This window comes from Sciurus vulgaris (assembly GCF_902686455.1).
Source record: "Sciurus vulgaris genome assembly, chromosome: 4".
In the NCBI taxonomy this organism is placed as follows: domain Eukaryota; kingdom Metazoa; phylum Chordata; class Mammalia; order Rodentia; family Sciuridae; genus Sciurus; species Sciurus vulgaris.
Window position 1 is genome coordinate 48,785,771 of NC_136464.1, and position 27,996 is coordinate 48,813,766.

The following is a 27,996-nucleotide window of genomic DNA, read 5'->3' on the forward strand; positions in this document are numbered from 1 at the left end:
AGTCTTTCTAAAATCCCTCCTGGGTCCCCAAACACTGCCACTTGGTAAAACAGTGGAAATGCCTCCTACCTGGTTGCCCATCTCACCACCCAGAGACTCCATTTTCACAGAAGCCACGCACTTGTTCATCAAAGACGCACCCTAGAAGGTTCCCAGCAGTGCTGCACAGGAAGGTCTGAAGACCCCCCCCAACAGCCTCAACCACTGAATGGATAAACCGATGAACCCACACAACGCGTCACCCTGCAGCACTGAGAATCTCTGAAATCTGGTCCACAGCCGTGCCCAGCAGCACGGATGGGATTCGCAAACATGACATGGATTTAAAAAGCCAGATGCAGTAGAGAACACGCTTCTGGGGTCCTCTGATATCAAGCTCAAGAATAGGCAAAATGACTCCAGGCTTATAACAGACTAAATACAGCCAGGGCATCTTTGTAGCTCCTCCTATCAGGAGGTGGAGTCTGCTCTCCACCCCTGAATCTCAGTTGGCCTTGGGACTTGTTTTGACAGATAGGATTCAACAAAAGTGACATGGCATGAGATACAGAGACTGGGCCACAAGAGGTCCTGCCGTTTCTGACCTTGATGGAACAGACAGGCCACAGAAAGGAACCACCTACTCCACTGGAGGGTGGAGGGGAACTGAGGCCCAGGGAGCAGCCAGCACCAATGGCCAGGTGTGACTGGGGCCATTTCGACCTTCCACTCCAGTGGGGACTGAAGCCACACAAGCCTGAGGATAAGGGGTTGTTTCAGGCCACTCGGTTTGGGGGGTTGCTGGGCAGCAGTGGATCATTGACGAGGGGCTATTGCAAGTCAGCATCGGTCTGGAATGTTCTATTTCTTGACAGCAAAGGTATTCACTTTCAGACAATTTGTGGTGCTACACATGTAGGATATGATCTTTTCTGCACAGATGGAACATGGATGTTTTTCAACAGTAGCTAAAAACAACAACAAAAAATTCAGAGGCTCTCCACCCAGGAGTGGCAGGTCCAGCTCTACTCTGTCCTGCGGCCTCTCCTGCCTCCTCTGTGTACACCCACCACTGGCACACACCTCTCTCTTCCCTTCCCCGCCATGCCTAGAGCCTGTGCCAGGCAGCGCCTCCTCTGGGAAGCCTTCCCTGACTACCTCCCCACCTCATCAGCCCCTGTGCCCGCAGCTCCCTCTGTGGCCAGAGCCGTCTTCCACCAGGCTGATGGCTTTTTCTTCTGTCTCCCCACCTTCTAGAGCTCTCTAAGCAGAGACCCTCTCAGGGTCAGGCAGCACCTCACCTCCTCTTCCCCGGGTTAAGACCCCCACAGCCAAGCTTCAAGGATCAGAGCAGCCTCCAGGGACACAGGGTACGGGCGATCACAAGCTGGGTCACTTATCAGCACCAAGCAGGTGCTCCCTGACCAACTCTTCCTACAGAGATTAAGGTGGGGATGAACTTCGGGGTGCAAAGAGGATCTACAGGTGGACACCAGGGTTCTCCAGTTTGCAGATGAAAATCCCCGTGAAATCTGGACTGCTCCTCTCCCCGAAAGTATCTATTGAAATAAGGTGGCAAAACCGACGGGCAGTCACGCGGTGTTCCACTCTGTGTCAAAATAATGTAAACTGCCGGAAAAGTCTCCATGCTAGACAGAGGCACCGGTTCCATTGCAATCCTTTCACATACTGAGTCAGAAATCCTCTCCCACCCGGCCTGTGTGGCCTCGTGTGGGTGACTAGGACAGGTCTCCGCTGGTCCCCAGGGCCAGGGCCTCAGCTTGCACTCCTTAGGCCTCTTGTCCTCTCTTCACAATTCCAACTCTGTCCTAACTGGAGGTGTGACCTGTGAGGAGCCCTCCAGCCCAGCTCCCCACACTGTCATCTGGATGGTCTGCTTCGTCAATTACCTCTGACGGGTCACAGTCTTCTTTCTTTCGGGGCGGTGGGGGGGGGGGGGGGGGGGGGACGACTGAGCTCTGATAGACCAAGGCGGTTCTGAGACCCAGTATCTCTTTCAGCCCTCCTCAAGGTTCCCAGTGGTCACTGCCAGCAGCAGGCTGACGTGGCCAGTCAATTCACTCCTCACAGGCCACAGCCCCCTGTCACCTGTCCCCTGCCTTTACTCAGAAAGGAAGCTCCCTGCTCAACAGAGGCATAGCCAAGCCAGAGAGTGGCCAGGCTGGGTGAGGGAAGGACATCAGGTCCCTAGAGAGTGGCTCTTTTGCAGCAGAGGTGACTTCAAGTGCAGAGGGAGCCGGGTCAGCCTAGCGTCAGGAGGAACTTCGGAACGGAGTGTCTAGGGTCTCACAGGGCAGGGGTGTGCGCACCCTGTCCCTGGAGGGAGCGGCCACGTGGAGCTGTGGGTGCTGTGACCGTTAGAGGGGAGCTGGACTCCGTATGCCCCAAACTCCTCTGATAAGAATCACCCCGCTGATTGTTAAGCCCACAGTCTGCCAGGTCTCTCCCCTGAGAATGAACGTCTGTGGGTCTGGAAGATAGCCCAGAAATTTAAATTGTTAACAAGTCCTCCCAGGTGATCCTCTGCATCTGGAAAGTTTGGGGAGCACTGGCGGATGACCTTCTAGGTCCCTGCGGGCCCAGAGATGAGTGATTCTGAGTCTCCCCCTCCACGCCACCCAAACCCCATCTGGAAGACTCTGGCCAGCTGGATAGCCGCATCATTAAAATACAAATGATCTCAAAGCTTTAGGAGGGGGGCAAAGAAGTCAGGGGAAGGGGGAGTCTCAGCCCATGGTGAAACCAGCCCAGCTCCTTGCTAGCCCCCCTGAGCCCCCAGAGCCATCCAGAAAAGCTCAGCATGGTTGTGGGGTGGGGGGCGGTGGCGACAGCTGTTCAGTTGCTGTTCAGTGAGGCCCCGGAAAAGCAATTATCTTGCTCTTAGCAGAGAGGAGCTGGCTTTTACCCGCCCCTTCCCTCCCTCCCCCTCCCTCCCACCCACACACACACACACACACACACACACACACACACACACACACACACACTCTCGCCCAGGCCAAGACGCTGTGGCTGACTCTGAGCCTGCCTCCTCCACCCCCACCCCATCCCCAGCCTCCAGATTCTCTGACTCCCTCCACCACCATCCTCTGAGCACATTTCCAACACTTAAATCATTTAGCCAGCTAAACCGGAGACGGCAAAATGGGTGCTATTTCTTAAAAACATACAGAGAGCGTATTAAATTATTGATAGCCATTAAACAGGGGGAAAAAATTAAACAGCTCTCAGCTCTTATCAATCATTCATGCAGTTTCCACTGGGGTGTTTTCTGGAGAGTGATCACTCGGGCAGCCCGGGGAGCCGGCTCCTGCTGGCAGGGAAGGCGGTGACGGGGTGGAAGTGGGGTGGGGGGCCACTCCAGCCCCCAGCAATTATCATCCCAAAGGGTCAGGGGCAGGGGACAGGGGCAGGTCAAGCTCTTCACGAGCACACTCCCACCTCCCCTCTTCCCATTAAGAAAAGGAGACTCCAATACTGCCTTCAGGAACCACCTTAATTAAATCCAGCCTGCTTTTATTAGGCACCTACTATATATCAGGCCTGCAGGATGCACAGATAAACAAGCCTCCGGGCCCCTACGGGCTAATGGGGGAGCGGGCACTTTGCAAGAAAATGTGATTATACTACATTGTGACGGAGTCATTAATAGAGGTGCATGGAGAGGTGGCTCTGAGGAAAGGGACAATTTCAACTGGAGGAGTGGTTGGTTGCTAAGGAAGACTTGACCAGAGAAGTAATTCTTGGGGAAATTCTTGGATGAAGACAGAAGCACCCAGAGGATAAATGGGGAACGGCATTCTAAGGGGAAGAGCCAGGCCTGGTCCAGCAGCATGAACGGGCACAGCCGTGCGTGGGTCTCACGTCCCTGCTGTCCACGGTCTACTTGAAGGCGTGGGAGGCTGGGTCCAGGGAGTGCAGCGCAGAGCATTGTCCTCTAGGCAATGGTCAAATCCAGGCCAGGCCAGGGGAAGGAGGCCAGAGGCAGGCATCACCCAGGTGTGGATGGGCAGGAGGTCAGGGTTCACCCCAGCTTCCCGGGGCAGCAGCACCTCCACCCTCGTGTGGCAGATCCATTTCCTGGCTCTGACTCAGGACACCTAAGCCAGTGTGACGCAGGCCACGGAGGCTACAGGGCCAAGGCACCACTGCTGTCAGCCACAGACAGGCCTGGCAGAGCTGTTCTCGGGAGATAGGCTCCCTCCTGTTGCTGAGCCGTGCCAAGGACTCGGGCACCAGGGCTGTGAGAGCCAGAGGACACCTGATCCTGCCCCACCTTGCCACCCAGGGACCATGCACAACCAGGGGCCTCTGAGGCTCTGAAGTCCGGACGGGCAGCTGCGAGGAGCGGAGAGGCTGACTGGGGCTGGGCCGTCCCTGCCCTCTCCCTGGCCCGCCCCTGCCCCCAGCGCATGGTGGCCTCTGCATTCTTAAATGCCTTTCAGAATCCCTCACTCGTGTGGAGCCCAAGCTGGGAGCTGGAGCCCGAGAGGCCCTGCCAAGTGCGGGCAGCACCCTCGCCAGGGAAAGCTGCTGTCACAGGCAAACATTCTGGGGAGAGCAGTTGTTTACCACCAACCCCGGGGACTGGCAAGGCATCATCGAAGACATTAAATCTGCAAAGTTGTGAACGACACAAAGGAACCCCCTCCCCAAACTCCCAGATGCTTCGTCCCGGAGGATCGGGCTGCTCCATTGGCTGGTTCTGGGAGGACGGACCCGGAGCTGCAGGAGTGTGCAGATGAGCGGGACAGGGGCACAGCGAGCCCGTCGGGACCCTGGGTTCTGCCTCGCTCTGCCATCAGCCTTCCCCTCTCTGAGCCTCATTCTGCTCGTCTGCACAATGACAGATACACACTCAGACTCAAGAAGGCCTTGTGAGTCTGACGGGACAGGGGTAACCTCCAAACTCTCTGTCCCCAGGGCCTGCCAGGAACACGGAGATCCTAAATCTGACCCCAACACCTCTGCTACACTCGCTGGAGGACTTGGGGTGATGCCATCAGCCTTCTTCCCACACACCCAAGTTCGCACCCATGTCTTATGGCTCCCCTGGGTCCCTGTTGCCCTCTCTGGATTGCTACACGTGACCCCCTTCTCTCTAACTCAGAAATCCACACAGGTGCAGGGCCCTGGGCAGAGCTTGGGCCCAAGCTGGCATAGAACAGGCTGCCCAGAAAGGCTTGCTGACCAGCAGAATCAAGACCCAAATGAGCAAATACAAATACAGATGTCCCTGCTCAGGTACCAGCCCTGACTCCCAGCCCCCAGCCTTTCATCCGACTGCCAAATTCCCAAGCCATCCAAGTCCTTCACTCATGAGCTACGTTCAGTCCTAGAAGTCTCTCACACCATCCATACCCCAGACATCCCACAATCAACCTCCCCTGGATTTTCATGCCCCAGGGCCTTTGCATATAACAGGGCTTCCTCTACTTAGCCAAGTCCTGCTCTGGGTCAAGCTCCAGTTTGCCCTTTGTAACTGTTGTGCACTTTATACATTACACTAGACTGAATTCTGGTCACATCTGTTCTGAACTGACTGGGGACACCATGAATGTAAATGGGGTTCCTTTCATCAGCACATGGCACATGGGGTCAGAGTGAGCCCTAAACTCAACCGCACTCAGAGCAACCACCCTGTGTTCCAGCCAATCACCCAGACCCAGTTCCTCCTAATAGCGAAGCTGCTTAGCTCCCACTGTCATTTTGAAAACCATCCCCGGGATAGTGGGTGCGATGTTTTTAGCCAAGTGTAGACGAGACTGTATTCTTGGAGCTCCGGAGTCAAGGGAAGGGGCAGGCTTGGGAATTTCCAGACAAACGCCAGCAGAAATTGGCCACAAATGAATCATTAACTTTCGAGTCGAGAGCTGTGAGTAGCGGGTGCCAAGGTCTCAGGCTCTGGCCTGTGTGGGCCACTTGGCCTCCCTTGGCTCAGGCCTGAGGGCCCCCCCCGCCCCTGCTGGCCATCTGCTTCACCCCACAGCCACTGGTCATCGAGAGCCGAAGCCATCAGAGCCAGAGATGCCCAGATGTCTTATGGGAGAGGTACGCCTTTCCCCGGGAAGGACTCCAAACTCTGCCCACACACTCGTGTCCTTCTGGAATGCTGTCCCTTCCAGTGAGCTCAGCCCTTTGTCCTTGAGGTCTGGCTCTGGCCCAGCCTGCCTCTGTTCTTGCCTCTGCACCTGTGCCCACCTTGGCCCCATGACCTCTGAGCTCCTGCAGCCCTGACTGTCAACAAAATGTCTTCTGCCTGCCCTGACCTGGGTGCCAAGGCTCATTTCTCTGCTGAAGTCCCTGCCAGGACAGGGCCTCTGCATCTCTTCTGGATCTCAGTAGCTGGCATGCAGTGGGCACAGGCTAGGCGGTCACACCACACAGGCTTGCTCATGGGTTCCTTCTTGCAGCCAGCAGGGGAAGCACCTGGGTTGACAGTGGGGTCTACAACACACCCCTGACTCAGATGGGACATCCATGCTCCCCCCGGTCTCCTTTCAGGACCTCTGTGGTCTGAAGGAGGCAAGTAAAGGGATCACAGGCCTCTCATTGCAGGACTGGGTGGTGCCAAACACTGGTTCCTTGGTAGTCACAGAGATCAGAACTGACCACCTCCTTCCCCAGGTGCCAAGCTGCAGGCTGGGGCTGCTGGCTTTACTGCAGCCCTTGGGCTGCCCTGAGGAAGGGCTGGGATCCTCCTCAAGCAGGACTGCTTTGTAGTCTGGAGGCACAGACGGCACCTTGGCAGCAGGCATCCTGGTGTGAGAGTACACCAGCCTCCACCTACTCGCCCGGGCTTCCAGACTCAGTGACCTCTCGTAAGGCGATAAGAAACAACCCTGGTACACCTTCTCCTAAATCCTTTCTCCCTTCGCAATATGAGGTACAGGCTACCATTAAGGTGCCTGCTTAAAACTGGAGGATTCCCAGGTCCACAGGGATTCAGAAGGAGAAGAAGATGAGGCGGTCTACCCATGTCCCAAGGCCAGAGTGAAGGCACATGGGAATTCCACTCGGATGTCTGACCCAGGGCTACGTATCACCCACACGCAGGCCTGGAGCTCCCGTCTCCCATGCTTAGAGCCAGAGCGAGTTTTGCGAGCACCATCCTGCCCCCTGGACCAATGAATTCTCAAAACAGCCCCAGGAGCTGACCAGTGAGGGTCATTAGTACCATCTTACAAAAGGGGAAACTGGGGCCTGGTGACCTCCCCAGCAGTTTATGCACCCCTTCAATCCCCACTGTAACCCCACAGGGTGGCCATTGTTAAAACCACTTTGCAGATCAGAAAATGAGGAATGGAGTTGTAGAAGGGACAGCCTGGTGCCACATGCTAGTGGACAGACCCTGGGTTTGTGCCCCGATCAGCCTGCCTTTGGACCGGGGTTCTCATGTGACATGGGGCAGACCCCGGGGCCTGGCCTAGAGTTAAGTGCAGGCTAGTGGTCACCATGGGCAGAAACGAAGTTGGCCAGGGGACCTGGAGGCGGCTGCAGGTCCCTCCCTCTCCTTCAGCATCTGTGTGGGAATGAGGTAGAGGGGCTCCGAGGACAGAGGAGGCCATCTCCCCACTTCCTGCAGGGCTCCTCTCCCTCTCTGACCACAAAAAGCCCTCACGATGAGCCTGTAAGCGGGCCGGGGTCTCAGCCACACTGGACACTGTGTGTGCGGGTGAGTGATGCCCTGATGGTGCACACACGCCCACGGGCACATTTAGGCACGCACGTGAGCTCCATGTGCACACACACATACACCTGTCAGCATGGACGGCACCCATGGAGGGAAACAGGTGGAGGTGGTGGCTGTGTGCTTGCACACGTGCACATAGGTACCTGCCCACTGCACCCCAACAGACACACCCATGCTCCCACGGGACAGTAAACAGATGTCCACCCCCCAGTTCCAGAAGCAGATGAACACAGGCAGAGACTCCTCAGAGGACCTGGCCTGCGGAACACTGGCAGGCACACATGTGTGTACCTGGCACACCTGTGTTCATCTGAACTAGGGCCAAGAGCAGCACACACCCGCACACAGAGCTGACGCGGTCTACGGGCCGCTCAGTGGGACGGGAACAGCCTCTGGTGCACACAGCACGTGGGCCCGTGCATGTCCCAGGCGTGGGCTCCAGGGCACGCACACACTGGAGTCCTGGTGGGGCTGGGTCCAGGAGATGGGCAGGGAGGGGCAGGTGGGCTGGTGGCCATCTGTGGATCAGAGGAGGAGCCCCACACTGCTGCCATGCTGTTGTAGTCAAGTCTGTCCACAGTGGCCCCATAAATCAGGAAGCCGCCCACCGCAAGCATTTAGATCACAATTCCCGGGACGCAGCACTTAGGAGAAGCTGCTCGTCAGGCCCTGGCCACCACCTGTGTGTGGGGGAGGAAGGACATTGGTATCTGGCCTTCCTCTGCCCAGGGCACCTCCCGCCCTCACCTCAGCCAGACCCCTTGTCTTGCTAGCTCACGAGGCCTTCTTCTCTTTGGCCCTTCTCCCCCCACACCCTGTTCTGATCTCCTTCCTCCACGCTTATCTGAATCCCCTGAGTACAGTCCTGCCCCCCAAAAAACCAGCACCCAGGGCCCTAGGGCACGGACAGTCCTTTCCTGGGCAGGAATACCGTGGTCCCTCACCAGACTTGGCCACTGAGCTTCACCTCCAGGAAGTCACCTCCCTGCCCTGGCCTTGCCTACCCTGTCTGTAAAGTGGGGACAGGAACAGGGCCTCCCGGGATGGTCCTGAGGATCTGCTGCCCAGGGAAAGGCTCCTCTGTGACTAATTATGACTATTAATAATAGAACCATCTGGATCTCGCGGTGGACGGCACGATTAAAACTGGGCCCGGTGGCGGAATAAATGGGTCTCTGGGCCAACAAGTGTCAACACTAGCCTGAGGGCAGGTCCATGGTGATTCCTGGAAGGCAGATGTGGGGAGGAGGGCCAGGGGGGCAGGTGGACAGACAGACAGTGGGGAGCTGGATGAACAGTTGACAGGACGCTCTGAGCCTGTCCCTGGGAGAAACCGACTGGGCCTCCCTCTGCTCCCCTGCCTCACCTCGGGGTGGCACGGTGCAGTCCTCTGTCCAGAGGAGTCACCGTGCTGCGATGTGCCGGGGCTGAGGCAGCCCCTGTGTTGACCTGATGCCCTCTCTGTCCCCCAAGGTAAAGCCCTGCTCCGAGCAGCCTTACTGGATGGACCAGCCGTCCTGGCTGCCTCCTCCCCCGACCCCACAGGCCCGGCACCTCTGCCCTTGCCTGTCCATCTGACGCTCTTTCTCTGTCTTGGGGGGCACACCCCACTCTATACTGGGAGATGCTCCTGACCATCCGCCTCTGCAGCTCGCCTGATGAAGGGAGAAGACCACCAGGGGCCCGCCAGACCCCCTCTCTGACCCAGGAACTGTGAGCCCCAGGAGTCCCTACAATGGACCCCTGAGGTATTTATGCCCATGTATTGATGAAGAAACTGAGGCAAGGAGATATTAAAAGTGGCCGAAAGTCGCATGGCCAGCCAGGAAGTGGTTGAAATGCAAACCAGATCATTTGGTGCTTCTGAGGTCTCACCCACTGGGCTACAAAAACTCCAAGCCAATGAAAAAAAGAAATGGGTCTGTGACATTTAAATACCAGGATGCGTAACATCTCTTGAGTTATCTTTGTGGAATAGAAGGTGAAGTGGCCGGGAGATGGGTGCCAATAGGTTAGGCCAGGAATCTGCATTAAAATGCTGTGTGACCTCAAACAAGTCACTGGCCGACCCTGGGCTTCTATGTCCTTATCTGTAAGACAGGGGCAAGTGGGGCTGCCGGTCCACTAGCCAGACTCGAAGGCAGTGGTCAAGTGGGCACCTGACCATGCTGTGAGTGCTCCGTGCTCATGGCCATCCATACAGCAGGCAGGATGTCCAACCAGAGCTCAGCCGCCTGCTCTGGCGGGACATTCAAGGACAACAGATGAAGGATCTGGCAGCAGGACTGTCTCAGAAAATCTGGGGCACTTGGCCACCTGAAGACTCCTGAGGGGGAGGCAGCGGTACTTGCCCGGCAGAGCCTGAGGCATCTCCCAAACCCCTGCTGCTGGCTGTCCTTCTGTGGCTTCTTCCCCTGGCTGTGCAATCACGTAAAGTCATGGTCATCTATGTTGCGTCCAGCCCTGGGTTAGCCATATGGGAGGGCTCTCCAAGCCTAAGGGCTGGGTGCCATCCCTTTGGGGCCTATAATGCAGTGGGCAGACATCCCCCTGTGTCCCCCTGCCTGGGCCACCCAAGAAGCACCTGCTGAGTCCCAGGGGGAGCTTCTAGGCTGCCACTGACCGCTCACTGATCCCCATGCCCAGCGTTGGCAGAGCAATGGGGTAGGACCCAGCCTCAAGCCTGGGGGAGCTCCTGAGTGACAAAGGAACATGCCTGCCTCACGCAGGAAGCAGGCATGCCCCCTTCCCGTGCCCCATGGCGCTTACAGAGCTCCACTGTGACCTCTGAATGACCTTCCTGTAGGACACTCCAGGCTGTCCCTGCTGAAGTATCAAACAAAACTGCAGTGGACACCCCTGTTAGTGGAGCAGCTATGCCATCCACGGGGCTTGACCACACCTGGAGGAGGTGAGACGGGGTCTTGGAGTCTAGTGGGAGGGGCCAGCTAGCAGGTTCCCCGGGTTTGAGAACCTCAGAGGAGAAGCAGCGGGGTTGGACGGTGGGCACTGGCTGTGCCACCAAGCCTACTGGGTTCTTGGCTGACCAGCGCTCCCCGCCCCAGGAGGGCACTTTCCTTGGCTGGAGCCCAGGACAGGGATTTCTGCAGCCCCTCTGTGTGGAACACAGTCACCAAAATGTCCTTCCGACAGCCCCCTCCCCATCCACTGTGCGCAGGGAAAGGGCCTCCCACAGGACGGCTGGCAGGGCGCTCGGCTTCCTCGGCTTCCTGGGTTTCGTCAATTTCCTCCTGCCACGGAGATGGCCATTAGCTCAGTATGTTTTTTGAAATCAACTCACAACTTTTGCTGAAATACATTTAAAAAAAAAAAAAAAACTTTCTAGAGTTACCTTCCGTACAAAACTAGCATCACTCGGTGCGAATACAAGCACAACATCAAAGCCAGCGCAAGGGAAAGGACGCACAACGGGGTGCCACCTGCCTGCCAGGGGCTCCGGCCCCCAGCAGCTCGGCCCTCTGCTGAAAAGGGACATTGGTGGTGGTCTGGGACACAGGAGGCTGTTCTCCACACAGGGGAGGGACAAAGGGGCCTGGGGACAGGGATTTCAGTCCTGATCAACACATGTCAACCGCTGACAGGCACCTGTCAGTGACTGACAGTCACGTGTCAACCACTCCCAGGCTGGTTCAGGGATGCTTTAGGCTCCACGTGGCGGCAGGTGACGGCTCTGTTTGAGACAGGTAACAAAGAGGCCCACAGACGCGGGCCCACTAGCCCCAGATTACACGGCGGTGAGGGGCTGGGCCAGGCCAATGACTGGGGCCTTCTGACTGAAGACAAGGTCTTGTGCTCTCTGTTGGCGCTGGCGTGTCTGTGTCACATAGAGTCACTTAGAGCAGAGTCACCCTGACCTGCGGCTAGCAGGGTAACAGTTTTTTACACCTGAGGTTAACAGCTGTGATTTAAGAGGTTATTTGTCTTAATTTTCAGAAATCAGCTTCTCAGGGAAGAGATAACTAACACATTGGGCTTGGGAAGCTCATCTTTTAGAAAATATTTATAGCATTTCAAGACAGTTTGGTGGCAATTGGATCCAGCATCTGCTATTTTCCTCACTTTCCACCACAGCTCTGAAACCCAAAGCAGTTCACACACACACACACACACACACACACCCCACAACAATACAACAGCAACCACATCAGTGCTGATAGGAAGTGGAAGCCTGTCGTTTCTTTGAGAAATAAGACGCGGTGCTGGCAGGACTTCAGAGCTGACTGCTGCCTCTGGTTCACACCCCGACATGCCCCTACGAGCAACACCTCAGGCCGATGCTCAGAGCCGCAGCCAGCAGGTCAATCCCCAAGGCCATGGTAAGATTCATGGCCTCCAAGTTAGGTTTGGAAGGGTTCCCAGGCCGGGGACTGTGACTCTCACAGGAAGCCCCCACAGCAGCAGAGCTTTCCCCTAAGATTCGGATTCCAGCTGCAGAGTGGAGAAGGACAGAAAGAGAAGGCAGGAAGAGAAGGCGGCGGCCACCAGAAAGGGAAGACATTCTACCACCAGGTGCTGGGCTGGCTGCGCAGCACCTGTATTTACCCCCAATCTGCAGATGGCAAAACTGAGACTTTGACAAAGTCAAGTGTTCTGGAGGCCACAACGGCATTCAGCCCTCTGCAGGCAACCTGGCGACCCCACTTCACTTCTGTTGACCGTTCTTGATGTGGCCTCTATGCCACATTCACCAGCTCCCTGGGGCCCTGCGCGGGTCCCTGACAGTCTCAATGCCGAAGCTCCATAACCAAACGCAGCGTCTCATGTGGGGACCCTGAGGACCTTCCATTCTATCCTGGGGTCTTAGATGAAGGGTGTGGACACGTTCAGGGTTTCAGTGCACGAGGAGGTAAGGCAGGAAACCAGGTCTACGGCGAAAGTAGCTCCCAAAACGTGTTGCTACTCCCTCTGGCCTTCAAGCTCCAGTCCAGGCACACGAGGGACAGCTGCTCCTTCACCATAAGAGGCCAATCCTGCTGAGAATGCGGCTGGGGAGTGACACCCCAGGCTCGGGTCAGCTGGCAGCAGATGCTGCTCCAGGCCCAGCCCTGCAGCAGAGCCTCGGACCCCTCTGCGCCGAGGCTGCAACCTGCTGCCCACCAGGCCAGTCTCCGCACTGCGGCACAGAAGGCCCGCATCCATGGTGCACTGGGACAAAACTCCAGGCCAGGCCCCGAGGGTGCACTGCCCACACGGCCTGGTCGTGGGCTGGCAGAGAGCCCCAGGGAGCAGGGCCGTGCCAGCCGGGGACCTGGTGGGACCCATGCGGCCACTCCCCTGGACTTCCCTCCCGCTCAGGTGTCAGCGATCATGTGTATGTGCAGGATGCCGTTGCCTTGCCTGCCCTCCCCTGAATCCTGTTCTCCCTCTGCCCTCCACTGTCCCCCGTCACCTGCCCTTTGCCCCCAGCAGCCCAGGTGTCAGACCCCAAAGTCAGGGCTGACACTCCCCAGTCACCGCCAGGGCGCACCTCCCTGCGTGCTCGCTGGCCCGCTTCCCGCCAGCTCCTTTGCTGGCTCCTGCTGTCACGTCCCTTTCCCTCTTCCTGGCAACCCTAAAGTAAAGCTTTCCACCCCCATCCCCAGGGACCGTCCACCTGTGCTTTTGGCCCCACCCGCCTCACCATGTGCACCTTCTTTCCCTTCACTTCTGGCCCCCTCCAGTAGTTTCTCTGCCGTCCTCAGATGCTGAGAGTAGTCCTGCCCCAGGGCCTTTGAACTTGCTCTTCTCTCACCATCTCCTACCCTCAAGGGGTTCTTGCTGCTGGTCCCTGTCTAATACACACATGCCACCCCTACCCCGTCACTCTGTAACACAACACTTGATATTGTTTCCTATATTATCCATCTGCAAGCTGATTATTGCTTAAGTATGCACTTTTTCTGCTCCACTGTGCTCCCACCCCATCCCCGCCCAATGATGTTAACCCCGCGGGGCTGGCACATTGTCCGCGCGGTTTCCTGCTTCACATCCAGTGTCGAGAAGAGCAGTTGCTACAAAATTCACGCTCAGCGTGCTCTGTGTGAACGAGGGGACGCGTCCCCATGATCTCATCAGTGCCCCGCCCACCCCTCCCTGTCAGGTTGGAAAGTAGTCCACTCCCCCCAGGGGCCCGGGGACCTCAAGAGGTGCTACACACGCATGGCGCACAGCAACGCCGGCCTCCTGCCACCTGGGCCAGAGTTCCTTCCTGGTACTGCCCAGGCCTCAGCTCCGGCCAGGTCAGGAGGGCAAAAGGAGCCGAGAAGGAGGAACCAAGAAAAAATCAGGAAACTCCAGCTCCAGCATTTCTCCTGCAGCGTGAAATGTCGCCTCTCTGAAAACCACATCCTGTCCCTGTGAGCTGGCCGCAGCCCTGGGCACTCTTGCCGAGACGCCCCCCAGCCCCGCCCGGGCCCAGTTCCTTTTCTTAGTGGTTCTGGAACTCACTGAGCTGCCCTGAGGCTGGCGGGGGAGGGGAGGTGCAGGGGGCAAAGCCACCTCCTCTCCTGGGAGGGGCAGGACCATGGCCGAGCCAAATTCGGGTCACGCTGCTGCACCCACAGCCCTCTGAGGGCTAAAAATAACTGTGTTTACACACTTCCAGAGCTGGGATTTCTGCCTCTGTCAGAGGGGCTCAGGAACTCTACCACGATCCACGCGCCCCCGCTGTGCCTCTGGGGTCCAACGCAGACAAGGAGCAGGACTTTCTGAGTCTGTGGTCTTGGGCTGCCTTCAGGTGGAGATAGGTTACGAAACATGGAACGAACTTGTAATTCTGTGTAGGCAGAATATTTGTTAGGAGACGGGCCTTCCAAAAGCAGGAAATATAGAAAAGGTAGCCAGGTCCCCAGCCATGCAGGGGCCCAGCTAGTTTGTTCTGAGGCCACAGTGGCTGTAGTAGCAACCAGGAGGCTGGACGTCAGGTGAAGTCCAACTTGCTGTGTGACCTGAGGCAGGCCACCTCCCCTCTCTGGTCTCCGTCTTCCAGGTCGGTTGGTAACTGACCAACCGACCTGTGATGGGAGCTGCTCCTCCCATCACATTCTCAGTGTGAAGGTTTGACAGTGCATCTCAGCATGTGCATTTGGGGCAGGGGGCTATGTGAGAAATGGTGCCAGTCCCCAGTCCCCATGGTTGTCTTCATGCCAGATGACAGGGCACACCTGCCAGGACAGCTGTCATCAGGCCACCGCCTTCCTCCCTCCCTCTCTGCCCTGGTTCACTCAGGTGGACTTTAACACCGGAGGGGCAGGTGCCTGTCGCCTGCCTAGAGCGTACCCCTCCCTCAGCAAACAGCTCTCCCCTGACACAATGGCTCCCGCAAATGCCGTGCCATTAAGAGACACGGGCTGTCAGAGGGTTGGCCTGGTCACCCTCCTCGGGCTGCAAGTGGCCAGCAAGCCCTGACCAAACGTGCGCTGGGTGGAGGACCTTGGCAGCCCAGGATGTTGGGGCCCCGGCCTCTCTTCTCTGCTTGGGAAGTCTGGCTGGCTTGCTGCCCTAGACAGGAGCGAAGTCCACGCCACTGGCCTGGCTTCGGGAGCCGCGCCCCTCGGACAACGTCCCTCTGGCAGTCTGTGCCCCTGGCCATGCTGCTCCTGCTGCCTCCCATTTCCGTCCCTCGCTACCTGGACTGGGAATTCCCTCAGTGCCCACTTCTCCAGCAGAGTGAGCGCCGCCTCGTGCCTGCACTGTGTGCCCCTCTCCATCAGACCATCCGTAGCTCCCGAGGGCCAGGCCCTCGCCCTCCTCACCCCTCCAACAGGGCTGCATAGGAGGCCCAGGCCAAGTTGTGCCAGATCACCTTCGAGGGAAGCGCTCGGTCCTCCTCTCTCCTCGCCCCTTCCAGATTCTACGATCCACAACCGGCTCCATTCTCCTCCTGGGAGCCTCCTGTCCTCTGGGGAGCCCCGAAGGTCCAGCCTCTTTGCTCCTCCTTGGATGTGTAGCTCTCAGCCACGCTTCTCAATGCACCTGCCTGTAGCTGCATGGTCGCCAAGCACCAGGAGTCTTGTTTGCAGAAGCCCCGTGGCCGAGGGCACTTACACGGCACTTGAACTCACTCCCTCGGGACTTCACAGCACCCAGTGCCCCTCCTAGCTACCACCCACCTACTCCAGCCATATGATACTTGCAGCACTGCCCTGGCCCCTTCTCCTGTGCCCAGCTGGCCAGCGGTGGCCTAATGCCCCCTCCCCAGACCACGGAAGGGCTCACGAGTCTGCACGAGAACAGCATTCAAGCAGCCGCTGTGTGGATCACAAATTAGATCTACTGACAGCGCTCCTTGCTGACCGTGCACTCCAAGGCAACGTGGGCACTCAGGGCCCTTGGGATGTGCTCGGGCCCCTGGGGAGCTCCTGCCTTCCTGCCTCTGGCAGGCTTGATGCCCTCCCCTTCCCACTTTGTGTTGAGTGTGTCCTGACATCCTTTGGGATAGAGCCCAAAGGTCACCTCCTCTGGGAAGCCCTCCATGAATGCCCTCCCACTGCAGGCTGACCTAAGCCTGCCCCCTGGACGCTCCCCTTGGCAGGGCTCTTGTCTCCACCCAGCAGGCCCTCGTGCCATAAGTTCCTGGCCTGTTCCCTAGTGAGGCTCTGAGTTCCTGGATTAGACCAGGAACATCACCCAGGGCCTGAACTCAAGGTCAGAGTTGTCCTGAGCATCAGGGGTCCCTCCCTGGCCCAAACCCAAGGGCACATGGGCCCGAGGGTCCTTGCTCTGGAGACACTCAGAGGGGCTGGGTGTGTGTTCAGGTCACATAAACAGTGGTGATGCGTCCCACAGGGGGAGGACCACAGAAGCACGGTGCTCCAACCGCCTCCGTGACCAGGGGCGGAAAGGGGGGTCGGATGGCTCCTCCCAGCACACCCACAGCAACTATGCCCCATTCTCACCTGGGGACTGCAGGACCAGGACAAGTCAGGGTCCCAAGCTCAGCAGTAGGAGAGAGGCCCCCGGGGGCCACGGAGGTCCAGGGAAGCACAGAGGGAGGCTTGGTAGGGGCAGACCTGGCCGGGAAGCAGCCTCTTGCTGGCAGAGCAGAGCAGCAGAGTGGCCCCGGGTCTTTTCCTCACCTCATCTAAGATCCTTCCTCTTTCCTGAGGCCCCAGGGGGCCTCACAGGCCGCCCTTCTGGACTGGTAAACACGGATGCAGAGCCAGTCCCAGGGAGCCTTGGGAGGGAGGAGCACCTCAAAGGCAGCCTGGGGAGAACCAGGAGCACCCCAGGCTGGAGGAGCCTGGGGACTCTGCCCAGAGGGCCCCAGCACTGGCACACTCACTTTCAGGTGGCCCTCACTGGAGGCCCCAGCAGGTCAGCAATGCCACCCCTGCCCCAGTGCCCAGCACGGTCCTCCCTGCTGCCCGTGTTCCTCTCACTCTGGTTTCCAGTGACCAGGACTCCAGAGTGGATGTCAAGGGTGAGTGTGGGCCTTACTGCCTCTCAGGGCAGCTCCCTGAGGGGATGCAGCCAAGAACGCCCAAACTCTAGCCCCCTCTAGGATTTGCCCGCAATGTGGCCTCCATTTACCTCATCTGCCACTCACTGTCACCTTTCTCCAGCCAAATTCTAGGAGCCCACACAAATCCCTTAAGTGGTTGCTTCTCCAGCCACCACACAACTACGACAGCAAAGCCAATGCTCACTCATTATCCATCCCTCCCCAGGTAATTTACATCCTTGCTGATGACAGTGACCTCAAAGGCCTGTCTGCTGAAGTCCCTCCCCATGCCTCTTTCTTCACATGAGCACCCAGGGCCCACTGACCCAGCCCCAGCAGCAGCCTGGAGAGGCAGGCTCCAGTCCCGGCTCTGCTTCCGGCCAGCTCTGCGAGTCTGGACGTCACAGGGACAGTCACTCCCTCAGGCTCGCAAGAGCCCTCAAGGTAGGTCCTTCCATTTCTACACCCACTTAAGAGATGGGCAAAGGGAGGCACAGAGCAGTTGAGTAGTTGGCTCAAGGGTGCCCAGTGGCGAGCACAGGAGCTGGGAGGCAGGCTGGCATGCTGGCTCCAGGGCCCGTGCACTCTGTTAAGCTGTGCCCAAACCTTCTACCTTCTCTGCAGTGGCACTGGCGTCCAGCCTGGTCAAACTCCTCCCTCCCTCATAAACTTTAGGGTTCACCCAGGATTCCGTGCCTGGGCCTATGCAGCTCCCCCATCTAGTAGGTCCTTCCCCTAGTCTGCCATGTACACTTCCATGCAAGTTCCAACAAGTCATCCATTTCCCTCTGACCCTTGACCCTTAGGCAAAAATGACCATATGACCAGTCCTCACAGCCCTATGGCCTAGGCTTCCATCAGGGTACCTGGGGGGCCCAAGGGGACGGACTCACACAGTTCCTTGCAGATTGGCTAAATGACCCAAGGGATCGGGCTCAAAGGCCTCTGGCTCTGCCTGTCCACACTGGCCCAAGAAGCTCCTGGTAATGAGGCCCCATAGAAGGTTCCGAGTAGGTGCCAAGGCCCCTCCTGCGGCCCCTCTTCCTCACACTAGCTGGGGTGGGCAGTTAGCATCTGAGCAGCCCACAGAGAGGTGCCATGAAGACCACATATGTAGTGAGCACAAAAGCCCAAAGTGACAGAAATTGATAAAAACTTCACCGTGCCGCTGACACCCCATATATCAAAGGCCCCAAATCTCATTCTCTGCTTGCCTCCAATTTCTATCAGAGCTTGCCAGCTGCACATTTATTGAGAAGTTTGTGATCTGACAGGCACTGTATTACCAACATTAATGATGCATCAGTCTCTAGAATTACTGGGGAAACAGTCCAATTGATTTCATTATCATCTTGAGTTCTTCACATTTCATTCCAGGCAGCTTGCTACCAGGGTCTGAGCAAGAATCAGAGTAAATAAATGAAGGGTACAGGGCCAGGGTGAGCCCGGGCCAAAGACCCTGCCCTTACCTCAAGACCCTTGGCCACAGCCCTTGCACCCCTCCCCCAACACTTCCTCCTCCCTCCATGACTGCAGGCGCCACTGAACTAGCAGGTGGTATCAAAAGCTGGGGCCAGGCCTCCCTTTCATGCCGCAAAGATGGAGGCGGCTGGCGGGAGGCAGAAATAGCCAAGGATGTCACCATCATGTGCCCTTTGGCTGGGGCAGGGAGTTGGTCCCACGAGAAACCCACCAGCAGCTATGGGCAGGTCCACACCTAGGCCCTCACCTGGCAGCCCCGCTGGCTCTCCTGGGACAGGTAGTACTGAGGGGTATGTGCAGTGCCTGCCTCATCTCCAGCTGCTCTGTCCCTTGCCTGCTGTCCCCCGGACACTGAAGCTTCTTTTGAACTTCTCAGCCCATGCAGAGGCTGTTTCCTCTGCCCACAGGCTCTCTCTCCTCATCTCCTCACTTGCCACCATTTCACGTCCCTTCCCGCAAAGGCCTTCCTTGTCTGAGGCCCTGACACCCACTTCCTGGAATTTTCCAGGCTGCACCCTGTTCGTTTCTTCCTGGGCACTTCTGCTTAATAAAGGTGTCCCTGGTTTGACTTGTTGACTCATCTTCTTCCTTTGGCTCCCTGCAGGCAGGGATCTTATCTGTTCTGGTCACCATCCTGACCCTAGAAGCTAGCAGGGTTCTGGCCCCCATGCTCAAGTCTGAGAGTAGGCAAAGACTGGATAAGCCAGTTGCTACAGATCCCCAAAGGCAGCATCTTGGGTCAAGAAGTGCTGGAGAAAACAGTAGGCTTTCAGAGCCAAGTGATCTCTGCCATGCCTGAAACCCCACTTCTAGAAGTTCTGTGAAGCCCTCTCGCTTTCTGCTCCCTGTGCAAATGCTTGTCTCTCCAGACTCAGCTCCTGCTCCCCTGACCTATCCCACACACTCAGCTTCTTCAGGACATCCAAGGCAGCAGGGCTGCTGGGAACTGAGGTCTCAAGGCCAGGCCAGGAGTCTGGTTCAAATCCTGGCCCCACCACTTGGGCAAAGCGCATAACTGAGCTCCTCTGTACCCAATTTCCTCCTCTGCAAACACAGGCATTAGAGCCTGCGGCCCCTGCTGTCTCTCAGGACCTTCGGGTTCAGCAACACAGGAGATGAATCCCTAAATCATCATGACCAGAATCCACCCAAGGTACCTCTACAGAGCTCTGTCGGTGGTCTACACTGCGCTGAGATTCAGAGATCCTGGCAGCCCCAAGACAGGGACTCTGGAAATGCTTGGAATGATGTGGACTGAGCTCTGAGGGAGGCTCATTGTGCCCCAGTGCTGCAGGGGTCTGGGGGCATCTCTGGGTGAACAGGTACCACACACCCTTCTCTTGGGCACTGGTTGGGCATTCCAGGCCCCAGGTGGCGGGCTAGGCTCAGTGAAAGGCGGGCGGAGCAACTCTGAACAGCCAGACAGGAAGGCTAAACCATCTTATAGAACCAGAGAGGGCATCTGGACACCAGGAAACCCAGGAAGCCAGCGAGAGCCGGCTAAGTCAGGGTCTGCTCTGAGTGAGGGTCACCGTCAGGAAGCGTGCAGGGCAAGGAAACGGTCCCCATAGGGGCCGTCTTCTAACTAGTGGCATTATAGTTATTATTGTTATTTAGTACCATCTGGAATTAAATCAGAATACGTGATTTAATAGATAGTGTTCTGACTTGAAAATAGGTTTTTTCCCTGAAATAAATATTACTGACATAATTTATTCATGAGCATTCACCACGGGGCCGGCTCTATGCTGAGCACTTACCACATATTATTATATTTCATTGTCCTAACAACCCCAGTTGTCCCTACCTTACATCCATGAAAACTGAGGTGGAGAGGGGACATCCCATGCATGAGGTCCCTTGGATGAAGACAGGGGTGTGAATCCAGGCTGGGCCCAGAGCTGGAGCTCTTGCACCCTGTGCAGGGCAGCAGCCCCTCTGGCCCAAGGGTCCCAAGCCTCTGACTAGCTTCCAGCCCCTCCCCTTTCTGAGGAGGACAGTGAGGCCCAGGGAGGCCTGGGACTTGTCCCAGATCACCCACCCTGCTGGCAGGGCGGGCATACCTGACACACCTGCTGTTGACTTCATTCTCGGTGTGACTTGGAAAGTGAGTAGTACCCGTGAGATGGCCCAGGACTTAAGCCTCAAGAAAAGAACCTCCTGGTGGCAGCTACAGGGTCTGAACCCAGGCCTCAGCTCTGGAGGCTGGTAACCACTGAGCAACCGGCTCCAGGCTCCTGGGACCTGGCTTGAGTGGTCCCTGGGGGTTGTGAGGCCAGCAGAAGCTGCCTAGCTCTAGAACTTGCAGCCCCACGTTGTCCCCATGACAGCGCTGGCGCGCTCCGCACCTGGCGCCCTGTGCCAGCCAGGAGCCTGGATAAACAGACCCGGCTGCAGCCGGACTCACCCGGCCGGCTTGTGCCCGGGGACACCAGGTCTGAGGACGGGTTCCTTGGCATTTCCAGCGGCCTTCTCTTACTCAAGCAGGCCTTTCTGTCCAAAGGGCAGCTGTGACGTGCAGAACAGGGCTGTGGTGTCAATACGAGCCCAGCATTGTACGGCTGGGCACAGACAATGCCCTCAGCCGACTGTTTATTTATAAATCCACCCAGCGCTCACTGTGGCCCCGCATTCAGCTTCTCTCCCCAAATGCAAATTGACTTCTTCCTGTAAGTCAAACTGGCTTGGTCGAGCTGATAAAAATCATCCCAAACAGGCACTTTTATCTCTCCATTATAGACAGTGTGCTGCACCCAGACCTCCTGGAAAGAGGAAGATATCTTTCCACTCCTTCAGGGACAGGCCCAGGCCCAGAGGCCTGGGAGCAGCCAAAGGCAGTGGGAGAAAAGGTTCTGAACCCCAAAGCCTGTATTCAAATCCAGCCACCACCACGGTGTAGCTCTGCAGCCTTCATCTCTGTGTACCACACACTTTATGCTGGTGTATAAAAAGGGAATCCAAATAGTGCTTCCCTCTTAGGGTTCACTGAAGAATTAAATGACATAATGCACAAAAATTGCTTGGCACAGTGCAAAGACCCTAAGAAGGCTCCTGGACATGGCAGTGGAGGCTAGGAATGACAAAATAATTGTCATCATTAACTGAAGTCTGGACCTGCCATCCGTCTGTTCTCTTGCTGGATGGCTTCAGGACGGTCCTTTCTGACTCTGAGCCTCGGTTGCCTCCACCCTTCAGTAGCTGCTCTGCTCCTCCACTGCCTGCATCATGATCAAACAGCTTTGGGGGTGCTATTTCCAGTACTGTCTCCCCACTCTCTCAAAAGCTTCTTTTATCAGAAAAACAAAACTCGCTCTTTACAAAAACCCCAACTCCACCTTATGGGAAAGCAAGCTACCTGACCACCCCTCTGCAGCGGGTGTCCACGCCAAGCTTCATTTAAAGGCACATGCCCTGTGCAAGGCTTGCTGGGGGGCTTACAGGGATCTGATAAGGGGCTTCTGGGAGTATGCAGGAAGTGCAAGTGAATACAAAATGGCCCTAGAAGTCGCCGGAGGCCAAGAGGTTCACTGGAACCTCTTGGCTGAGGTCCCAAGGCTCAGAAGCTGGCCTTGCAGCACTGTCACGGCAATGGCACTTTGGAGCCCTGCCTGCAGAGGGATGCCCCTGATGGCCACCCAGGCCTGCTGTCCCAGCACACCAGCGCACACTCACCGAGAGCCAGGGTGGCAGGAGTCATGAGGACGGACCCGCTCAGGGAGGAGGAAGCCCAGGCCCGGAAGAGGGTGACTGGCCCAAGGTCACATGGCTGGACGACCAAACCTGGATCCCTGGACTGCCTCTCATCAGGAAAACCCAGGGAGGTCAGGGGTCACTCATGGTCGCCACCAGGCTGGCCAGATTTCTCAGCACAGGATGAAACCTGGCAATGTTAGCCCATGAAGGACTTCCCTTCTGTGCTCCACTGACTCCTCCTGGGGACAGGCAGGAGGGCCCACAAGACTCTCCCATCTTGAGGACGGAGGCTCAGGCCCGACATCAGAGGAGCGGCAGGCTGAACCTGCACCAGGCCAGACCTTCAGGATCCCCCAGCCTCTGTGGCCTGCTCCTGAGGCAGCATGGGGGGCGGGGTGAAGGAAGGCCCCGCCCCGTCATCCTCCCACCCAGCCCTGGAGGTTGGTTGGTCCTGAAGGCACCCTAGGGACCGCGCTACCTGTGTAATTAACAGGGCTCCATCTTCTCCTCCCTGCCGCCAGACTAATCTCCTAAACACCGCCGTCCTGCCCTCCCTGCTCAGTCCCCCTCCGCGGCCATCATTCATCTCCCCCATCCAAACTTGGCATTCTCTCAGGAGCCTGGCCATCCCAAAGGCTTGGTCACAGTGACTCCCCTGGAGCGCACGGGCACTGGCTGTGCTGCCCCCAAGCACATGGGCACACACGCCTCCGGTCCTGTGTTCAGGCCCTTCCACTGAAAGACGGACCTCTCCTCCCCCTCCTCCTTGCCGTGTTGGAGCCAAAGCCTCTGCACCTTCAACACGGCCCTAAATGCGCCCTCCTCCAAGCAGTCCTCCAGATCACTCCGGGCCCTCAGAACTTCGCCGGAGTGTTCAGCGCTTTATTGACTTTCCTATTCTGCCAAGTAGTCGCACTTAGTTTCCAAATTACACTGTGAAACTCCTTGAAGTCAGGGTCTCAGCATTTTTTTTTTGACCATCCTTCCATTTAAGAAATATCATCTTGGCCTGTGCTCTGACGACCCCTGTGCTAGGGGAGACAGAGATAAGGTTCTGGCCTTCTCAAGTCTAGAAACTGCAAAAAAGTCGACGGTTGCCAGCCACATGGCCAGGCTATGGCCACAGAAGCAGAGAGGGCATGGCAGTAAACAGTCCCAAGGTGGCTTCTCCACAGGGTCCTGCCTGCAGAGGTGCTCCAGCTGGCCAGTCCCCTCTTAAACTGAAACTGCAGTGACTATAGAGCAGGGTTCAGGACAAAGGAGGCCGGGCAGGCAGGGGTGAAGCAGGTGGGTGTATGCTGGCCCCCAAGGCTAGGATGCTACTAGCAGACAAGAAGCAGGCAGCACCAGACCCCCAGCAAGAAGAAGGGAGCCCTGGGCCTGGGGCAAGGCAATGTATGCCCCCAAAAAGGCAGCCAGATAAAAGCTGGGCGGGCTGCCCAGCACCTACGTCCCGGGTTCCTCAGGGCGGGCTCCCACTGCCTGGGCTCCCACACGGTGTCAGCTCGTGGGTGGGCACCTTTTTGTTTTCTGTTTCTCTGAGCAGGCCTCTCCAGATGGACCAGCCATCGGAAATGCCCCGCTGCACATGCTGGCTCCTGGCCTAGCAGCCTGGCCTCCCCGCGCCTCCGAACATCTCAGCCAATGGTTCCATTGTTCTTGCATCGCAAAGCCTTCTCTGGAGCAGGGCACAGACTTCTGGAGAAATAAATAAATGGGGTCCTACATGCCAGTGTGGCGCCTCCTCTCACACCCCCACCTCTAGCTCTGTCCCCCCAGTGCGTGTCCCAGGCCCGCTGCAGCCCCTGGGCCCCCTCCCTGGAGGAGACAGAAGGCCTTCTGCTGACCCAAGCATGTCTCCCCTTCCACGCTGGAGCCCCTCAGGGTCCCAAGCAGTCCTGCCACAGGCACGGGAGTCCCAGGTTGCCCTGGTGATGAGGATGACCCCTTCAGCTCCACTATGCCACACCATGTCATTTTCTGCAGCTTCCCCGTGCCCCACTCAGGGCCTCTGAAGAAGCGGAGCATGGAAAGCATGCGGCCCGTGCCCCTCTCTCCCCTGCTTGTTCTCCCATCTGTAAAGCAGGGCAGCTAGGCTCAAGGACGGGGCCTCGACCCCTGTCCCCACTGGCGTTCCAACTTCATCATGCCGAAGAAGTGGCAGTAGGGCTGTGCCCAGAGCAGCCTGACGCTCCAAAGGCAGGCGGGAGGAAGAGGAAGTTAGGATGGGGGTGAGACGGGTCGTCCAGGCTGCAGAAGCCTTCAGAGCTGGTAAAAGCCTTAATCCTGCATAATGATTTACAAAGCGACAAGTAAAATAGATTTACTGTGACAGCTTGAAAGGAGAACCACGGAAATAAAATCACACTCTGCTCGTCCTGTCTCTGCAACCTGTCCCCTCCCTTCCCCAAACCAGGAGTTCCTACAGGCACACATGGGTAAAAAGGTAGCAGGTGGTCTGAGGGAGAGGGACAAAGGAAGAGCAGGTCTGCCTCTGTCCTGCAAGGCCAGCTGTCCCAGGAGCAGCCAGCGAGGCCTTGTCATGCCCATACAAGCGATGGCTCGGCAGCCCTCCAAGCCTGGGCGAGCCCCATTTAGCAGACCCTGCGGAGCAGTTCCACCAGCAGGGGCACACAGCAGGTGCCCTCCTGTGCCCTCTGGTCCCAACATCCCCAGTTTCTCTGGTCTAGTCTGCCATCGCAGTCCTAGGACTCCTCTGGGTTCTCAGGGCCCCGGGAGAGGGTCCATGCTAGCCCTGGAGTGAGACAGAGATTCCAATACTAAAACCAAATGAGAAGAAGACAGAGAAATCCAAATGATACCAGCAGGTGATTCATCACGGACAAGGAAAATAAGCCAGGTTCATGGGTAGCACCCCGCTTTCTTCGTCAATGTCAGTGTCCCTAAATCTGTTTACACAAGCACCAGGGGCTAATGAAGTAGGGCCTGCTCAGCTCCAGCTGGGTGGGGACAGAGCGAACCAACCGTGCAGATGTTCCAGCCGTGGACCGTGAAGAGGGTCCCTTCTGTGGCTGTGAACTCTGCCGGATGCCCCGAGGCTGCCACTCACCTCCCCCAGCACAGCACTGGCCCAGGCGCCTGCTCGTGGCTATCCTGTCACAGAGCAGGGGCAGGCAGCTGTGCCACTAAGGTCATTCATTTGGACCAACAGACATGGACCATGCAGGGAGGGACCTCATGGGAAGAGAACGGGGCCAGATTCCTCTGGGTAGTCGAGGAGCCTGAAGCAACTTCACCCCTCTGAGCTCCGGCTTCCTCTTCTGAAAAATGGGGCTAACACCACCCACTTCAGAGGGCTGCTGTGACAATCTCAGGATCCCAAAGTTCTATGCCGGGTGCACAAAGGGCGTTCCCCAGGATAGGAGCTCTGCCTCAGGCAAGTGTGACTAAAATGTGTTTGCAGTGGGGACAGCTAACTGGAATCTCTGGTCTCAGACCTGGCTTAGCCCACGCACCTGCTCATGACCCACTCACCTCCCGGGGACTCAGTTTGCTGCCAGCATTGCAACAGAGAAAAGATGGCTAGAGAGGCTTAGGACAGCAGTCAGAGGCTGGTCGGGAACCCCCAAACCTCCTGCAGTCTCTACTCTGCTTCCAGCCAGGGCTGGAGGAGCTGAGTCCTAGGCGAGGTTTGTTGAGACTCCCATGTGTTCCTCCCTGTCACCCTCTCGCTGACACCTGGCAACTCCCAGCTCGGTAAAATGCTGTCCTGCACCTTTAACCGACAGAGCACGGGACGTGCCTAGGCAGGCCTGAACACCCGTGTTTACCCAACAGAAGGGTGGCCCTCCCTCCCTCCGCCCTCCCCCAGCACCCTGGCAAGCTGGAGCCCATTTGCCTGCAGACTCGCCGGTGCGTAGGTTGCCCGTACGTTCCCCTGGCCCTGCCCAGAGTCTTGCCCAAGAGGCCCTGCAGCCTGGCCCAAGCTGCTGTTCTGAGCCAATTCTCCCAGGAAGCCGAGTCTGGGCGGGCGGCAATGTGGGCACACTGACTCACTGCAGTCCTCAGACCCAGTGGCTTTGCCTGGTCCAGGAGGTGCCCCGAGAGCCCAGCCCGGCCTTCTGCTTTTAACTGGTGGAGAAGGGCCAAGGGGTCAGATCAGGCACAGCTGTGAGCCTGGTGTTACTCGATTCTTTCTCAAGCCAAGTGTCAAGACATTTCCAAGTCACACTTCCAGAGTGCAAAGACATAAGTGTGTATTCCAAACCACAAAGCCTACCAGCTCTGTGTCAGGGGTAGCTGCCATTTATTAGTCACCCATGCAGGGAGCATTCTGGAATGTCTCCTAGACGTCAAACGAGGTGCTGGGTACTGGGGAGTCGGGGCCCCCTGTGGCTGGGGTACCCTGCCATCTTGCCAGGCCAGGGCTGTAACGGTGCCAGGAAAGAGTGCTCGTGGGACTAGGGCAAAGGGACACCAATCCACTCAGCCCAGCTGGTGCACACTTTGCAGGATGCCCAGGCGCTCACCAGGCGGACCATGAGGGGAACAGAGAGCACAAACAACACACACGAGAGTCCGCTGGGGCCACAGAGGCCAGGTCGTGGGGAGTGGGGGCCACAGAGGAGCCTGCAGCAGAGGGGCGCAGGTAACAGGAGCAGAGGGTATTAAGGTCCATGGCATGGCCAAGTGGAAGGAGGACAGGAAAGGGAAAGCTGGAGGGAGACCCCAGGGAAGGACACTGACGGTGGCTGGAGAGGAGGGGTGGCCTTGGAAACACTCAGAAGGCAGAGTTCAGAGCTGTCAGTTCCCTGACTATCTCCTCCCACAGGCCGTGCGCTGGTTAGGGCACTGGGGATGGAAGCCCAATGTCATGGTCAGCAGTCCTGAGGAGGAGTCAAGGTGACTTCCAAGTTTCAGCCAGAGCAGCGAGGCAATGACAGCCCTACTCTTCGTCCTCAGGGTGGTTCTGAGAATTACAATGAGGAGACTGACCTGAGTGCCAGGCAAGAACAGGGTGGGTGTTGGGCCCTTCCTCAAATGTTGTGCACCATCTGCCAAAAAATTATCATCTGTGGGAACTACAGAGGGAGTGCTAGGCTCAAGTTGTGCAGTAAGCAACATGTACTACCACACAGAGCCGTCCTAGTGGACACATGGCCACGAAGCAAGCAGGAAGAAGGTTTGAGGCCTGAGGTTCAGGCAGTAGAAAAGCTAGCTAAAAATCGAATCCACAGAGGTAAAAACACTTAACAAAGCAAAGAACAACTGAAGCAGTATATTTACTAAGCCCTCCCTGTCTTTTTGGCATAAGAAATCAAATAAAATGAGAAGTGTAATTACTTACTATATGGGATCCAAAAGAGGAGAAAAAAAATAGCTGTTCAGACAAGGCAAATAGAGGAAATACAAAAACTCAAGCCAGAAAACACGGGTTTTGATAGACAGGGATTGGCCAAAAGTATAAAAAAACCAGTCCTGGTCATGGAGCTTCCAAAAAAGATAATTAAAAAAAAGAAAGAAAAAAGATCCTATATGCTGAGCAAAACTCCAGCAAGTGAACATAACTGAGCGAAGCCCATAAGCTGAGAAAACTGGGCTTTCTGGCCAAGAGAACAATCCGGATAACTGGGGACTTTCACTCACTGGATAATGCGGCAAGCCTCACTGAGGCTTCTCGACTCCGCGTACTGTACGGGGGTGCAGGACTAAGACACGGCTAGCA

The 27,996-nt window shown here is 57.1% G+C and overlaps 1 protein-coding gene across 6 annotated transcripts in view; it reads right to left on the reverse strand.

The window, feature by feature from the left end:
- Positions 1-27,996, reverse strand: part of ZMIZ1 (zinc finger MIZ-type containing 1) — a 218,767-nt gene that overhangs the window by 175,292 nt on the left and 15,479 nt on the right. For 2 of the 6 annotated variants that reach the window (XM_079136064.1, XM_079136062.1), the window contains exon 1: positions 70-1,054. The exons of the other annotated variants lie outside the window; for them this stretch is intronic. The gene's annotated coding sequence lies outside the window, so the exon portion shown is untranslated. Of the gene's footprint in view, positions 1-69; positions 1,055-27,996 lie in introns of those variants that run through there. 6 annotated transcript variants of the gene reach the window in all.